This window comes from Bombina bombina, chromosome 2 (assembly GCF_027579735.1).
Source record: "Bombina bombina isolate aBomBom1 chromosome 2, aBomBom1.pri, whole genome shotgun sequence".
Classification (NCBI taxonomy): domain Eukaryota; kingdom Metazoa; phylum Chordata; class Amphibia; order Anura; family Bombinatoridae; genus Bombina; species Bombina bombina.
Window position 1 is genome coordinate 430,774,708 of NC_069500.1, and position 18,191 is coordinate 430,792,898.

Here is an 18,191-nt window from a genome sequence, read left to right on the forward strand (position 1 = left end):
TTGAGAAAATCTACTGATCATTTAAGCCCTTAATTACACCAGTAAACTAGTGAGTACTCCATTATACTGTATGTAGAGGTTTACCCTTGCTGGCGTACAATGTTTTTGCCTGGGAATTCTGAAAGGTTGATTTTTTTCTGTTGCAAAGCTGGTGATCACATTTTATCAATTTTATTAATTGAAACAAAAATATAGAGTTCTATTTAAATGAATTCCAAATGGGGATCACAAATTTAAAATAAGTACAGTACTAAAAATCTACCTATAGTTACACTAGGAAACAATGGGGTCCAATTATCAAGGGCCGAATGGCCCCTGATCCCCCTCGAGCCTTCAGGCTCGCCAGAAACAGCAGTTAAGAAGCAGCGGTCTTAAGAACGTTGCTCCTTAACTGGTCTGCTGCCTCGGAGCGGCGGACAGCAATCAACCCGATCAGATACGATCGGGTTGAATGACGCCCTCTGCTAGCAGCCGATTGGCCACGAATCTGCAGGGGACGGCATTGCACGAGCAGTTCACCAGAACTGCTTGTGCAATGATAAATACCGACAGCGTATGCTGTCGGCATTCAGTGATGCTGGGCAGACATGATTCTCTACAGCAAATCATGTCCGCCCGTCATTTGGTAAATCGGCCCCAATGTGTCAATATCGAGATGTCTTAAATAAAACATTCTGTAACAGTGCAGACCAAGGAAGCTGAAGGCCAGATAAAAAAGGTATTAGGGAGTCACAAAGTGGCTCTTGGGTTTTAGGGTGGATGAGCCTCATCTAAATCTTCAAATTAATATGAAACATATAAAAGATCAATAATAAAATGCTCAATTGTGCTATATAGCCTTTTATGCTTGTATGGTTGCTTGTTAAGATCGATGTGTTTTACCCGACAATGGGATTAAACTCACAATTGAAGGGAAAGGTGCTGATTGGTAAATACACACATTTGTCCAAATGGCATCTCCAGGTCTCCTGGTGTGCTGCTTAAGCTGGGGCTGACAGCTGCTCTATCAGTAACTAAGCAGTTAAGTGTGGGTTTAGTGGGGGCCCTTGTGCCTGGATGTGGGGGTTTGTTGCTCGGGGGAGTGTGGTTGGTCCTGTGGGGGGTCCTGTCAAGGGTCTGTCACTGTGAGGGCCATAGAGTGTGGGGTCTGGCCCTGGAGGTTGGGGGCCCTATCTCAGGCCCTTGACATTGGGGACCCTCGTGGGGGCAGGGCAGGGAGTCTTCCATGTTCATTTTCATAAATTTGAATACAGTTGGATCAATGTGAGACAGTGGGGGCCCTTCCCTAATTTTTGCCCTGGGCTCTGATTGGTATCAGTCCGCCCCTGGATTTGTCTCTTGTGACTGGCTAAGTAGAGTGTGTTCTGCTAGCTCTCAGTAGTGCAGTGCTGTTCCTTCAGCAAAGGTTATCAAGGGAAATAAGCAAATGTGATAATTACCGCTGCGGAATCTGTTGGTGCTCTACAAATAACCAATAATATTAATAATAGAAGTAAATTGGAAAGTTGTTTAAAATGGTATGTTCTATCTGAATCCTGAAAGAAAAAAAATGGTTTTCATGTCCCTTTATAGACAGCTCCCTAAAATAGTAATGCATTTCTGCTCCAGAGCAGAACACAGCAAATGATTGGCGGCTACTCACATATGCTACCCCTGACTGGCTCACTGACCTGGTTCAGCTCAGAGTGAGTAGTTCATGCCTGCTCCAGGACTTACATTAACTATTTGTTAACCCCTTTGCATGTTTTATTTATAAATCAATTTAACTCTTTCATACTTACAAAAAATGTAAATATGTTATATATAAGGAAAAGGTATTTTAGATATCTATTTAGGATATGATACCCTAACACACTGTTAAGCCTTTATTGCAATTTGTTTATTCCGGTCATGATCAAGACTTATTGTATAAATATTCCCAAATGTCTATCTTCTAAACAATATTTTGCCTTAGGTTTAGAAAATTCAGAAATATGAGGAATTTAACCAGTTTATCCTAATCTTAAAATTACATTTCTCCAACATTGGTGTGTCCGGTCCACGGCGTCATCCTTACTTGTGGGAAATATCTCTTCCCCAACAGGAAATGGCAAAGAGTCCCAGCAAAGCTGGCCATATAGTCCCTCCTAGGCTCCGCCCACCCCAGTCATTCTCTTTGCCGTTGCACAGGCAACATCTCCACGGAGATGGTTAAGAGTATGTGGTGTTTAGTTGTAGTTTTTTTATTCTACTATCAAGAGTTTGTTATTTTAAAATAGTGCTGGTATGTACTATTTACTCTGAAACAGAAAAAGATGAAGATTTCTGTTTGTGAGAGGAAGATGATTTTAGCAGACAGTAACTAAAATCGATTGCTGTTTCCACATAGGACTGTTGAGATGAAGTAACTTCAGTTGGGGGAAACAGTTAGCAGACTTTTCTGCTTAAGGTATGACTAGACATATTTCTAACAAGACTGTGTAATGCTGGAAGGCTGTCATTTCCCCTCATGGGGACCGGTAAGCCATTTTCTTAGTCTCAAACAGAATAAAGGGCTTAATATGGGCTATAAAACTGGTAGACACTTTTATGGGCTAAATCGATTGCTTTATTTGGACATTTTATACATGTTTATGCTGATAATTCACACTTATAAACTTGGGGAACGTTTTTTAACGTCAGGCACCATGTTAGACACCTTTTCCAGTCAGGAAGGGCCTTCCCAGTTGTAGGCTGAGCCTCATTTTCGCGCCATTACTGCGCAGTTGTTTTTGAGAGCAAGACATGGAGATGCATGTGTGAGGACCTGAAAGTAGTTGGAAAACTTCCTAGAAGGCGTCATTTGGTATCGTATTCCCCTCTGGGCCTGGTAAATTCACAGCAAAGGCTGTAGCTGGGACTGTATAGGGGTTAAATCTGTAACCGGCTCCGGTTTCGTTATTTTAAGGGATAAAGCTCTGAAAATTGGTGTGCAATACTTTTAATGCTTTAAGACACTGTGGTGAAAGTTTGGTAAATTTTGAACAATTCCTTCATATTTTTTCACATATTCAGTAATAAAGTGTGCTCTGTTTAAAATTTAAAGAGACAGTAACGGTTTTGTTTTAAAACGGTTTCTGTGCTTTATTGACAAGTTTAAGCCTATTTAACATGTCTGTGCCTTCAGATAAGCTATGTTCTATATGTATGAAAGTCAATGTGTCTCCCCCTTCAAAATTGTGTGATAATTGTCCCATAGCGTCCAAACAATGTAAGGACAGTACTGTCACAGATAATGAAGTTGCCCAAGATGATTCATCAGATGAAGGGAGTAGACATGGTTCTACATCATCTCCTTCTGTGTCTATACCAGTTTTGCCCACGCAGGAGGCCCCTAGTACTTCTAGCGCGCCAATGCTTATTACCATGCAACAATTGACGGCTGTAATGGATAACTCCATAGCAAATATTTTATCCAAAATGCCTGCATATCAGAGAAAGCGCGATTGCTCTGTTTTAAACACTGAAGAGCAGGAGGGCGCTGATGATAATTGTTCTGTCATACCCTCACACCAATCTGAAGGGGCCATGAGGGAGGTTTTGTCAGATGGGGAAATTTCAGATTCAGGAAAAATTTCTCAACAGGCTGAACCTGATGTTGTGACATTTAAATTTAAATTAGAGCACCTCCGCGCACTGCTTAAGGAGGTGTTATCTACTCTGGATGATTGTGACAACTTGGTCATTCCAGAAAAATTATGCAAGATGGACAAGTTCCTAGAGGTTCCGGTGCACCCCGACGCTTTTCCTATACCCAAGCGGGTGGCGGACATAGTGAATAAGGAGTGGGAGAAGCCCGGCATACCTTTTGTTCCCCCTCCTATATTTAAGAAATTATTTCCTATGGTCGACCCCAGAAAGGACTTATGGCAGACAGTCCCTAAGGTTGAGGGGGCAGTTTCTACTCTAAACAAGCGCATTACTATTCCTATCGAGGATAATTGTGCTTTCAAAGATCCTATGGATAAAAAATTGGAGGGTTTGCTTAAAAAGATTTTTGTACAGCAAGGTTACCTTCTACAACCCATTTCGTGCATTGTTCCTGTCACTACAGCAGCGTGGTTCTGGTTCGAGGAACTAGAAAAGTCGCTCAGTAGAGAGACTCCATATGAGGAGGTTATGGACAGAGTTCACGTACTTAAGTTGGCTAACTCTTTTATTTTAGATGCCGCTTTGCAATTAGCTAGATTAGTGGCGAAAAATTCAGGGTTTGCAATTGTGGCGCGCACAGCGCTTTGGCTAAAATCTTGGTCAGCGGATATATCATCCAAGACAAAATTGCTTAACATCCCCTTCAAGGGTAAAACTCTCTTTGGACCAGAATTGAAAGAGATTATCTCAGACATCACTGGGGGAAAGGGCCACGCCCTCCCACAAGATAGGCCTTTCAAGGCCAAGAATAAGTCTAATTTTCGTTCCTTTCATAATTTCAGGAACGGACCGGCCTCTAATTCTGCATCCTCTAAGCAAGAGGGTAATGCCTCACAGCCCAAACCAGCCTGGAAACCGATGCAAGGCTGGAACAAGGGTAAGCAGGCCAAGAAGCCTGCTACCGCTAACAAAACAGCATGAAGGAGTAGCCCCCGATCCGGGACCGGATCTAGTGGGGGGCAGACTCTCTCTCTTTGCTCAGGCTTGGGCAAGAGATGTTCAGGATCCCTGGACGCTAGAAATAGTTTCTCAGGGTTATCTTCTGGAACTCAAGGAACTACCCCCAAGGGGAAGGTTCCACATGTCTCACTTATCCTCAAACCAAATAAAGAGACAGGCGTTCTTACATTGTGTAGAAGACCTGTTAAAGATGGGAGTGATACACCCAGTTCCAATGACGGAACAAGGAATGGGATTTTACTCAAATCTGTTCGTAGTTCCCAAAAAAGAGGGAACCTTCAGACCAATTCTGGATTTAAAGATCCTAAACAAATTTCTCAGGGTACCATCGTTCAAAATGGAAACCATTCGAACGATTCTACCCACTATCCAGGAAGGTCAATTTATGACTACCGTGGATCTAAAGGATGCGTACCTACATATTCCTATCCACAAAGAACATCATCAGTTCCTAAGGTTCGCCTTTCTGGACAAACAATACCAGTTTGTGGCCCTCCCATTCGGATTAGCCACTGCTCCAAGGATTTTCACAAAGGTACTCGGGTCCCTTCTAGCGGTTCTAAGACCGAGGGGCATTGCAGTAGTACCATACTTGGACGACATTCTAATACAAGCGTCGTCCCTTTCAAAAGCAAAGGCTCATACAGACATCGTTCTGGCCTTTCTCAGATCTCACGGATGGAAGGTGAACATAGAAAAAAAGTTCTCTGTCTCCGTCAACAAGAGTTCCCTTCTTGGGAACAATATTAGATTCCTTAGAAATGAGGATTTTTCTGACAGATGTCAGAAAGTCAAAACTTCTAAGCGCTTGTCAAGTTCTTCATTCTGTTCCACGTCATTCCATAGCTCAGTGCATGGAAGTAGTAGGGTTGATGGTTGCAGCAATGGACATAGTTCCTTTTGCGCGAATTCATCTAAGACCATTACAACTGTGCATGCTGAAACAGTGGAATGGGGACTATACAGACTTGTCTCCAGTGATTCTAGTAGATCAGAAGACCAGAGATTCACTACGTTGGTGGCTAACCCTGGACCACCTATCCCAGGGAATGAGCTTCCGCAGACCAGAGTGGGTCATTGTCACGACCGACGCCAGTCTAGTGGGCTGGGGCGCGGTCTGGGAATCCCTGAAAGCTCAGGGACTATGGTCTCGGGAAGAGTCTCTTCTCCCGATAAACATTCTGGAACTAAGAGCGATATTCAATGATCTCAGGGCTTGGCCTCAGCTTGCAAAGGCCAGATTCATAAGATTCCAATCAGACAACATGACGACTGTTGCGTATATCAATCATCAGGGGGGAACGAGGAGTTCCCTGGCGATGAAAGAAGTGACCAAAATAATACAATGGGCAGAGGATCACTCCTGCCATCTATCTGCGATCCACATCCCAGGTGTGGAAAACTGGGAAGCAGATTATCTGAGTCGTCAGACATTCCATCCGGGGGAGTGGGAACTCCACCCGGAGATCTTTGCCCAGTTGACTCAATTATGGGGCATTCCAGACATGGATCTGATGGCGTCTCGTCAGAACTTCAAGGTTCCTTGCTACGGGTCCAGATCCAGGGATCCCAAGGCGACTCTAGTGGATGCACTAGTAGCACCTTGGACCTTCAACCTAGCTTATGTGTTTCCACCGTTTCCTCTCATTCCCAGGCTGGTAGCCAGGATCAAACAGGAGAGGGCCTTGGTGATCTTGATAGCTCCTGCGTGGCCACGCAGGACTTGGTATGCAGACCTGGTGAATATGTCATCGGTTCCACCATGGAAGCTACCTTTGAGACAGGACCTTCTTGTTCAGGGTCCATTCGAACATCCAAATCTGGTTTCCCTCCAGCTGACGGCTTGGAGATTGAACGCTTGATTCTATCAAAGCATGGGTTTTCAGATTCTGTGATAGATACTCTGGTTCAGGCCAGAAAACCGGTAACTAGAAAGATTTACCATAAAATATGGAAAAGATATATCTGCTGGTGTGAATCCAAGGGATTCCCATGGAATAAGATAAAAATTCCTAAGATTCTTTCCTTTCTGCAAGAAGGTTTGGATAAGGGATTATCTGCGAGTTCTCTAAAGGGACAGATTTCTGCTTTATCTGTCTTACTACACAAACGACTGGCAGCTGTGCCAGATGTTCAAGCATTTGTTCAGGCTCTGGTTAGGATCAAGCCTGTTTACAGACCTTTGACTCCTCCCTGGAGTTTAAATCTAGTTCTTTCAGTTCTTCAAGGGGTTCCGTTTGAACCTCTACATTCCATAGATATTAAGTTGTTATCTTGGAAAGTTTTGTTTTTGGTTGCAATTTCTTCTGCTAGAAGAGTTTCAGAGTTATCTGCTCTGCAGTGTTCTCCGCCCTATCTGGTGTTCCATGCAGATAAGGTGGTTTTGCGTACTAAGCCTGGTTTTCTTCCAAAGGTTGTTTCTAACAAAAATATTAACCAGGAGATAGTTGTACCTTCTTTGTGTCCGAATCCAGTTTCAAAGAAGGAACGTTTGTTACACAATTTGGACGTAGTCCGTGCTCTAAAATTCTAGAAGCTACAAAAGATTTCAGACAAACATCTTCTCTGTTTGTCGTCTATTCTGGTAAAAGGAGAGGTCAAAAGGCGACTTCTACCTCTCTTTTCTTTTGGCTTAAAAGCATCATCCGATTGGCTTACGAGACTGCCGGACGGCAGCCTCCTGAAAGAATCACAGCTCACTCCACTAAGGCTGTGGCTTCCACATGGGCCTTCAAGAACGAGGCTTCTGTTGATCAGATATGTAAGGCAGCGACTTGGTCTTCACTGCACACTTTTGCCAATTTTTACAAATTTGATACTTTTGCTTCTTCGGAGGCTATTTTTGGGAGAAAGGTTTTTCAAGCCGTGGTGCCTTCCGTTTAGGTAACCTGATTTGCTCCCTCCCTTCATCCGTGTCCTAAAGCTTTGGTATTGGTTCCCACAAGTAAGGATGACGCCGTGGACCGGACACACCAATGTTGGAGAAAACAGAATTTATGCTTACCTGATAAATTACTTTCTCCAACGGTGTGTCCGGTCCACGGCCCGCCCTGGTTTTTTAATCAGGTCTGATGAATTATTTTCTCTAACTACAGTCACCACGGTACCATATGGTTTCTCCTATTTTTTCCTCCTGTCCGTCGGTCGAATGACTGGGGTGGGCGGAGCCTAGGAGGGACTATATGGCCAGCTTTGCTGGGACTCTTTGCCATTTCCTGTTGGGGAAGAGATATTTCCCACAAGTAAGGATGACGCCGTGGACCGGACACACCGTTGGAGAAAGTAATTTATCAGGTAAGCATAAATTCTGTTTTTCCCATTATTACTTTAATGCTCAAAATGATGATAGTCTTATTAAGACAAATGTTACATTAGAATTGTAGGAGATTTTTTAATCTTATCTTAAATTTGGGTACATTAAAGTATCCATAAGTGTACAATTAAGTATAATTAACTTCTCGACTACTGGCTAGGCCGGAAAGACTGGGTTATAAAGGGCTTGAGTGAAGTGGAGTCTATTTGTTGTTGCTTAAACAACAGTTTGCTTTACTGTACATGATGTTGAATCATTGTTGTATGGTATGACATGCGATGCTCATAGTGTAATTGCTGTTATCATTTCCCTATATACTTTTTTCTGTGTATATATAATGTATGTGATCATTAAAGAGCAGAAAAACATGTTATATTTTCCTTGTACAAAGATTTTTACTTTGCACATGCACTTATTCTGCATATATGTTCTGGAAGATTGTATTCAGCCTCTGGAGGATATTGAAATGCAAATAATTTAGTTTGATTCTGTACGTTAGGAAAAATATACATACATGAATTTCATGGTTGGGGCATGAACCGGTGTTGAGATTTAAATATATATACATTCCACTGCCACACTCTGGGATACAAGTGATCCTTACCGCGATCTCAGAGCTGTGGTTAACTGTTTTTCTAAACAAAAAAGTTGCACAAAACACTTAAAAAATACATTACAAAGTACAGTTACACTCATATTAACACTGTCTAATAAAATTATTTAAAAAAAATATTGCACCAAAAAGTTATAATGGCTCAAATATATGAGATCTCGGGTGTTAGAAAGAAAAAGACAGGCAAATGGCTTTAACATTGAGACACATACATTTCTAAAGATGTATATGTGTATATATATATGTTTATATATGTGTACATATATATTAATGTATTTATATGTGTATATATGTATTTACAGGCATATATACAAATATAAAAACATTAATATTTATGTACACATATTAGGGCTGGGCGATATGGAGACAAGAAAATGCACATTTTTTCCAAAAAAACGTCAGCACCCCCTGTAACCCCCATAAGCCCCCCTCTGTAACCTACATAAGCTCCATCAGCTCCCACTATAAGCCCGCACCCCCTGTAAACCCCATAAGCCCCCCTCAGTTTATCTAAAAAGAGGCGTAGCCTTGGAGAGAACTTATCAAATTCTCCAATAAAAGCCAATGCGCATGCAGAATATTTTATGACGCTAAAAAAAACAGACCCTTGAGAACATCTTATCAAGTGCTCCAAGAACAGCCAGTGCGCATGCGCGCATTTTCTTAGAAATCTGACACATAACGTGTAAACACCGGGCCTGTCTGTTTCTCACAAGCTTTACCCTCAGGCCGAGCTTGTTACAATATTCTGCTCCGAAACCGCTGAGCACACACAATATTTATTATCAACGATTGGTTATTTCTCTCAGCAACTTCGTTTTTGCAAACGTCCATGTTTTGAACTCATTTTACTTAAATTACACACAATTACAATAAAGAATTTAAATACAGTGGATACTTGCTGTGTTTTTACTGTTTTACAAAGAAATTTATTAAAATTGTATTCTTCTGCATAAAAAAGGAAGTAACTGTTGATAATATAACAATAAATATTGTGTGTGCTCAGCAGTTTCGCAGCAGAATATTATAACAAGCTCGGGCTGTGAGAAACAGACGGGCCCGGTGTTTACACGTTATGTGTCAGATTTCTAAGAAATTGCGCACAGGCTATTCTTGGAGCACTCAATAAGTTCTTCTGAAGGGTCTGGCTTTCTGGCTTTTTTTAGCGTCATAAAAATTCCGCAAAGTCAGTGGCCCTCCTGTACGTCATAGGTGACGTCAAAGGGGCGGGGCCTAAAAATTGCATACTCTCGCGATTAATCGTGCAGCCCTAACACATATATACAAGAGCATTATAGCCCTTTGCCATTAAGTAGATGAAAACATGATAAAACATATTTATGCAATTTTCATATTTAATAAAGATTTCAAGTATGTATTTACTAATATTTCACATTTACTAATGCGAATATGCTATGTGTTTGTACGATGGGTGTTAGTTTTTTTTTAACAATTTTTTTTTCTCATTGACTTCTATGGGGAATGCGAAAAAGTGATGGAGTTTGCGCGATCTCAGCTGTTATATGCACGCGAACGTGGAAAATTAAGTTAGTTCTTTTACACTATTCGGGTTAACGCTAGTGCAAAATGTATTTTTTTAAAACCTGCAAAAAGCTTAACTTTAGCGCCGTTTTCACGATCGTCATTTTACCGGATCAGAATATATATGTATTATTATATTACAGGACTGTCCAGGCTGGACCTCTGAGGATTTTAGCAGCTCAGTGTGGGAAACACCTCAGAACCTCCCCCACCCCTGGGAAACCAATACTAGTTCTACTACTAATATTCATTGCCATGTCAGAAGCTAAAGCTTGATATTAAGGCAATACTTGACCACATTAGCTTAATTTGTAACTGTATTTGTTAATAGAGCTGGTGGCATTAATAGTATTTCTCTTTTAAATGTTTTTGATCTATAATAGCAATTTGTATTCCCGGTTTTAATTGTGTGGCTCTAGATATTTTTATTCTGACAGTCATTGCATATAAAGGTATTTGCCTACCTACTATGGAATTGATATACATAATTGTTTTGATGCAACCATTTGTATTGCTGTGGATTTTGGGCCTGTATGATATGTGTTTGTCTTTTTGTGACCTCAATAAAAAGTATGTATACAATACATAATACATACATATGTGTATGTATGTATATATACATAAATACATACACATGTGTATGTATGTATGTATGTATGTATCTATACATATGTATATATGTGTATTTATGTTTTTATATGTGTATATATGTATACATATATATATATATATATACACATATATACACGTGTGTGTATAAATATGTGTGTGTGTGTGTATATATGTATATATATATATATACACATACATACATACTTTGGAGCCCTTTCCACTCAAATACCTGAAAAAAAGAAAAATCATTTTTATTAAATTTTAATATTATTCCTATATATATTTTTATATACCTATATATATTCATACAGATATATATATATATATATATATATATATATATATATATATATATATATACATACATACATACATGTATATAGAACATTTTCTTCTATGTAAAGAACATCGGAATGTAAAATATTACTAACTACCTTTGGGGTAGAGCAGTTGGTCTAATACGTGTAGGGTTAGCAAGCGAGCGATAAGTGTTAGGTTTTTTTCCAGTTTGCACTCTCCACTGAAGTCTATGGGGAGAAATAGTTAGCGTGGTCACAGTATCCGAAGTCCTGAAGTTAGCGCATGTTGGCTTCCACTCCTGCACGAACATTTTACTTTCACCTTGAAATACACCTGCTAACTCGCATGTGTTAAAATTGTACTTTTGCCAGTGTTTGTGCTTGAGCAAAAGCGCTAAATAGCATGCCACTTGTAATCTGCTCCACTGCACATTTTATCCAACCACAAGCCAATGCTCTGCCATATTGTATCCCACAAAACAGTGCTATGGCCTTCCGGTTTTAGCAAATCTATGCTCTATTCGTACCTACTAAGGCTGCTATGTTTTTTAAATGTATCAAGAAAACAAATGCACTTTCATATTGAATGAAAAATCATTTATGTTTGATACAGTAAACCAGTATATCAGTTCTGTGTCATACTGCATATAGATGCATGGTGCTCTGCCATATTGTATCTAGAAAACCAATGTTATGCCATATTGTGTATAACAGAGCAATGATTTGTCATACTGTTTCCAACAAGCCATTGTTCTTCCATACTGTAACCACTGGGCCAATGATTTCCTATATTGTGTTTTGACAGCAAAATCTTTGCCCTGATTTATCCTGCAAACTAATGCTCTTCCAGGTTGATGTAAGCACATCACAGTTCTACCACTGTGTAACTAAAAAAGCAATACTTTCAACACATTGAAGCACTAAACAACAGTATGTAGAAAATTATAGTATCTACTGACAGGAACATGTTATAATAGACATGCAAATCACAATGATTTACTATATTGTTCCAGCAACCCAACTCTCTGCCATTTTATACTCAAGCCATTTTTAGGCCATATACTAACCAGAACTAATTGTCTGCCATATTTTATCCTGCAAGTCAACTTTCTAAGATATTGTACCCAGAAAGTCTAAACTCTAGCATATTCTAACCAAACCCAATATTGTATCCAGCAAATTGCAGCTTCAACACTTTGTATTCAGAAAAAAAAAACAATGTTCTGCTATGTATTTGTTAATAGCCAACCGGCTAATGTGTCATACAGTATTTTCTAAGCCATTGCTCTGCTATACTGTAGCCAGCAAATCACCAATCTGCCATATTACTTCCAGCAAATCACTTATCTGCCAAATGATCTCTAGGAAAATACTATTCTGTCCTATTGTGTTTGACAGAAAATAAATGACACAATTTATGTGACACTAAACCATGATACAAAAGTGTTCAATAAATAACTTATCTAACATGTCTACATATAAAGCCATGCTTTAGTAGAACGTATTAACATTAACATCTCTTGCCTTACCACATACCATCTATTAAATGCTCTGCATTTTTGCCCATGTATGAAGAAAGCAAATCAACTCAGTAGCAATGGAGGATTCAAGGGGAAAAAAAGAATAGCAGCAGATGCCGTTACAATATAGCATCTCCGGGGAAGGTCATCACTGATTCAGTTGTCTGCCCCCCATCACTACTCACATTACATATGTGCACAGACATACATATGCACATAGCCACACATACTGCATACAGACACGCACTTGCATCCAGCACCCACCCTGCACAGCACAGCTCTCCCTTGCCTTGCTTAGTATATCAGTGACAGCCGCACCCTGCACCTCCTGTGCCATCCACATCCCTTTAACACCCTTGTTCTAGGCTTATAGGTGCAATGACTGATATGTGGGAATAGTCTGCTGGATAAAGTATTCACCCCCTCTTACCTACTACAGCCTCCAATTCTGGGATGTAATCAGCAAATCCCACATCTGCATGCAGGAGACCCCACTGCAAATCATATCCTGAGCTGTCTTTTTGCTGTGCTTCCGTTAGGATCAGACGTTCATGGTGTAGAGAGCAGTGTAGGAGCGTCCTGTCATACAGCAGGGAAGGGGGGTTGATGTGTCTTGTAATAGAGGAGGGGGAGAGAGGCTGTCCTGTGACACAAGAGGAGGGAGAAGCAGGGAGAGGACTGTTCTGTCATAGAGAAGGGAGGGCAGAGAGACAGAATGATGGGAGGAGTTAAGCTGGTCTGTCATACATGTGAGGCTAAGAGGAGGGTCATTCATGCTGCATGAGACAAGGGGGAAGGAGGAGACAATGAAATAAAGGTGGGGACCGAGAAACAAGCCGTCTTGTGATACAGGAGGGAGGGGTTGGAGACGGCAATGCAATGCTATGGGTGAGGCTGCTCATGGCTGTGTAACTAATTTACTGCAACATGCTTGCTGAGCATCGCTGAGAGAACCAAACATCAGGGCAACATCTGCCTTCTTTTAGCTTGGATGTGTATTGTGTTTCCGTATCACCCACTTAATGTCACAACTACAAAAAAAACAAAAACTGTCAGCTCTAAGGATGCTTATTATTCTCCTATATAACAGATGCCAACTGTCACAAATGACAGTTTCAAACTAAAATAGTATTTTTTTTCACAGTATTTCCTTATCTTGATTTCACATTAGAAACTAACCCCTAGGTATTGTATCAAATGGTGGTCTGGACAATGAATTGTTTCCTCCGATGTCCCTAAACACTAGGGTTGCAGAAGTTCATAGAGCTGCACACAGGCTGATCCCACAGGCAGACTAACGCGTGAGGCCAAATGTGACAAGGTGGCTCCACACACTGCTGTATAATACGGAATAGCCAGTTACCATGGCAACCACTACAGCACATCACATGGCAACGAGAACATGTGGCTGCTGCTATAGACACGTAATCTCTTATACAGTAGCTATGCAGTATACAGACACATAAAGCTGCTAGTGCCATATCACTGCATGTGTGGCAAATCGGGACACCTTTCATCAGTACCATACGATGTGCGTTGGAAATTCTCAATGTGGTTGCCTTGGAAGTATAAGATGTTACACCAGTGGTTCTTATCTTATTATGCTCTGCCACACACCTGGCATACTTTTGAGAATCATGCGACATTCCTGATTTTTTTTATGCAAAAAGTTATTAGGTTTTAACATATGTAACATACAGAGAAAAGAAAAGAACACGTGCAATCAATTGATCAATAGTCTAAAGTCTTTTTTTGCCGATAATATCGTTCACTGTTATTGGATCCATATTATTAAACTATTCAAATTACAATGAAAAAATATAAGTAAAACAATGCCTGATGTATTATTTTTTTAAAAAAAAAACATACCAAGGACCCCATTAATGTACTGCACTAAACCAGCAATTATATTGTTACCTCAAGAGTATTTGTGTCACCCTATGGACCGTTAAAGGAACATTAAACCCATTTTTTTGTCTTTCATAATTCAGAGAATACAATTTTAAACAAAATTCCAATTTGCTTCTATTATCTAATTAGCTTCATTCTTTAGATATCCTTTGTTTAAGAAATAGCAATGCACATGGGTGAGCCAATCGCATGAGGCATCTGTGTGCAGCCACCAATCAGCACCTTCTGCACCTATCTAGATATGCTTTTCAGCAAAGAATATCAAGAGCATGAAGCAAATTAGATAATAGAAGTAAATTAGAAAGTTGTTTAAAATTGCATTCTCTTTCTAAATCATGAAAGAAAAAATTTGGGTTTAATGTCCCTTTAAGAATAAAAAGTAATATTAAAGGGACAGTAAAGTCCAAATTTAACTTTCATGGCTGACAGATTCAGATAGAGCATGCATTTTTAAGCAACTTTCCAATTTACTTCTTTTATCAAATGTTATTTGTTCTCTTGGTATCTTTTATTGAAAAGTAAAACTAGGTAGGCTTATTAGAGCTCAGGAGTGTGCACGTGTCCTTAGTACTCTATGGCAGCAGTGTTTTGCGACATAATTTGTAACTTTGTTATACAATGTCTACAATAAAAATACCATGAGCACAAAGCAAATTCGATAACAGAATTAAATTGGAAAGTTGTTTAAAATTGCATGCTCTATCTGAATCACGAAAGTTTAATTTTGACTTTACTGTCCCTTTAATATCCATAATCATCTTAGCTTCCATTTAAAAATGCCTAATTTTTATAGATTTTTTTATCTATTTACCATGTTGGATATTTCTTTACTGCTTATGCTAAAAGTGGTAAAAATACTCCTGCTCTTCCATTGCTTTACAAAGAAATGCACACATCTGTAGCAGCAGCAGATTGGCTACCGGTGTACCTACAATAACCGTCAGTAACTCACCTTTAGGAGTACTAAAGGCTGAGTATCTAAATATGTAAAGTAGCCAGCAGCCTAGGAGAGAATGTTTGTACGGGTGAAAGTGCTTAAAATGCTTGCATCACACTCTTGGATGTTGCTGTTGTCCTAGAAACAAATAATAATTTATGAAAGTATGGAGTACATGGAAGGCAGGATTAACTCTAATCTGTTTAGCTGTAAAGCTCTACTCATCTACTTGTCCCTTCTCTGTATTGTAATAAATAATAATAATACAAAATTGACATTCTATACAAAAACTGCATGCTGTAATATGTAAAGTGTAATGTATTAAAACATGTTATTTTTACACATTTATTTGCATGTAATGCTTATATATGCCTCTGTTTATTGCCTACCAGATATGTTCAACAAGGTTCCAGTAGTGCATTACTGTTCTGGTGCTCACGTCTGTGGTTTTAACCCCTTTGTACTGGTTTAATACATAGTTCAATGCAAGCAAGCACAATAATAAAATGCTCTAAAACAATGGTTCTCAAACTTTTTCTGGCCAGCAACCCTTTATTTCAGGTTACCCCCACCACCACCGTATGCTGTAAATATATTATTCAGAATAGCAGTGTATGACCCCTAATGAATATGACAGGACAATACAATATACAAGATTAAAAACTAATGAGACAGTTCTTATTATTAAACTATGAATTAATTAGAATTGAATAATCTTAATACCAGCTTTTTAAAGTTAATAGTCACTGTGTAAGAGTCTTATTTCATAATTACTTTACTATTCAACAAATGAATTGTTATGTGATGGATGGGCTTGATGAAGTAATACCAGTTTCCCAATGTCGGTTTCATGTCATTTAGCAAGAGTATTAAAATTGTCACGTTCAGACCTCCATAGCCACCCCCTGGTTAATACCACAGCCCCCAGTGGGAGGTACTTCCTACTCTGGAGACAACTGCTTTAAAATATTAGAGCATTTTGTTTTCGCTTTTTTTTTCTCCATTCTCCATTTTTTTTCTCCATAAAATATGTCATTTTTAAATTAGTGATCCTATGGCTAACTCCTACAAAGAGGTTAAACTCATAGGTAAAGTATTGAGCATGGAAATGCCTGTGATTGGCAGGTTCTTCCTCTTTGTTTTTATTATAAGCCAATACAGTTTAAAGGATTTTACTTCTATAACCCAATGCTTAGGCACTTTAATATGTTGATTGCTATTATTTGTGGGTTCCTGACAGGATACTAAACTGACCCACTTAAATGCCAGTAATTTGTGGGTGGGGGTGAGTGTGTGAGGTACAAGATTGCGTGCAGATGATCATGGATATGGGTGGTCCTTGGGGATGTCTAGGCAGGGTTTGTGTAGGGCTTGGTCTTTTAAGAACCGGTGCACCTAAAGGTTGTGGGCGGCACAGCAGGACATACCATCCCATGCAATGCCACATGATTGGTTGGGAGGTATGCTTAATGAGTTAAAGGGACAATCTACTCCAGAATTTTTGTTGTTTAAAAAGATAGATAATCCCTTTATTACCCATTCCCCAGTTGTACATAACCAACACAGTTATATTAATATAATTTTTACCTCTGTGATTAACTTATAGCTAAGCCTCTGCAGACTGCCCCCTTATTTCAGATCTTTTGACAGAATTGCATTTTAGCCAATCAGTATCGACTCCTAGGTAACTCCACGGGTGTGAGCACAATGTTATCTATGTGGCACACATAAACTAACGCCCTCTAGCTGTGAAAAACTGTAAAGTGCATTCAGATAATAGGTGACCTTCAAGGGTATAGAAATTAATATATGAGCCTACCTAGGTTTAGCTTTCAATTAAGAATACAAAGAGAACAAAACAAAATTGATAATAAACGTAAATTGGAAAGTTTTTTAAAGTGAAGGTCAATTTTGATGAATTAGTGCCCGGTTTTTATTAATCCTATTAAAAACAAGGGCACTTTAATTCATCAAAATTGACATTACACTTGTTTTCTTCAAAAACTTACCTTTTAATCCTGGCAGCCGCTCCATTGATTCCCCCGTATGTCGGAAGCCTCTGCAGACGTCAGAAATGACGAATCCAGCTTCCTCCAATCATGGCTTCCCCCCCCCCCCCCCGGGGGAATCTTGGCCTGATGCAACGCTGTGATTGGAGGAAGCCGGATTCGTCATTTTGGACCCGCGAAGACGGCTTGCGACAGGTGGAGGAAGTGCTGGAGCAGCTGCCAGGATTAAAAGGTAAGTTTTGGAAGAAAACTAGTGTAATGTCAATTTTGATTAATTAAAGTTCCCTTGTTTTTAATAGGATTATTAAAAACTGGGCACTAATTCATCAAATTTGACCTTCACTTTAAATTACATGCCCTATCTGAATCATGAAAGATTCATGTTGACTAGACTGTCCCTTTAAGCATTTTGAGTACAGTCAGGACCACGGCTCTAGAAAGTCCACTGCCAGCCTCTTGTTTGTCTCTATTAGATGTCTGACATGCCGCTCGTCCTCTTGAGCAAAACTACTTTAAAACAGACATGCAAATATTTTACAATCACATACATTTACTAACCCGCTTAACCATTGTGTTTCTGAAATGTCGCAGTTGTAATTATTTATTTTTTCTGCACTGCTAGCGGTTCACATTTGATGTGCGAGTTATAACGAATTGGGCACTTAAAGAAATATCAAACAGTATGAGATTGTATGAGATTGTAAAATAAAATGTTTTATTATGTGTAGTTGAAAAACTTTACAATATACTTTCATTATTTATTTTGTTCCCTTTTCCTGTAATTTAACTCTAAATTGTTGTTTCTT

General features: G+C 39.5%; 2 protein-coding genes across 2 annotated transcripts in view; one reads left to right on the forward strand and one right to left on the reverse strand.

Moving 5' to 3' along the window:
* GNAZ (G protein subunit alpha z) overlaps positions 1–13,131 on the reverse strand; it is a 320,552-nt gene extending 307,421 nt beyond the window's left edge. The window contains exon 1 of the mRNA XM_053701995.1: positions 12,959–13,131. The gene's annotated coding sequence lies outside the window, so the exon portion shown is untranslated. The remainder of the gene's footprint in view (positions 1–12,958) is intronic.
* The window catches only part of RSPH14 (radial spoke head 14 homolog), a 491,790-nt gene that overhangs the window by 397,010 nt on the left and 76,589 nt on the right, over positions 1–18,191 (forward strand). The window lies entirely within an intron of this gene.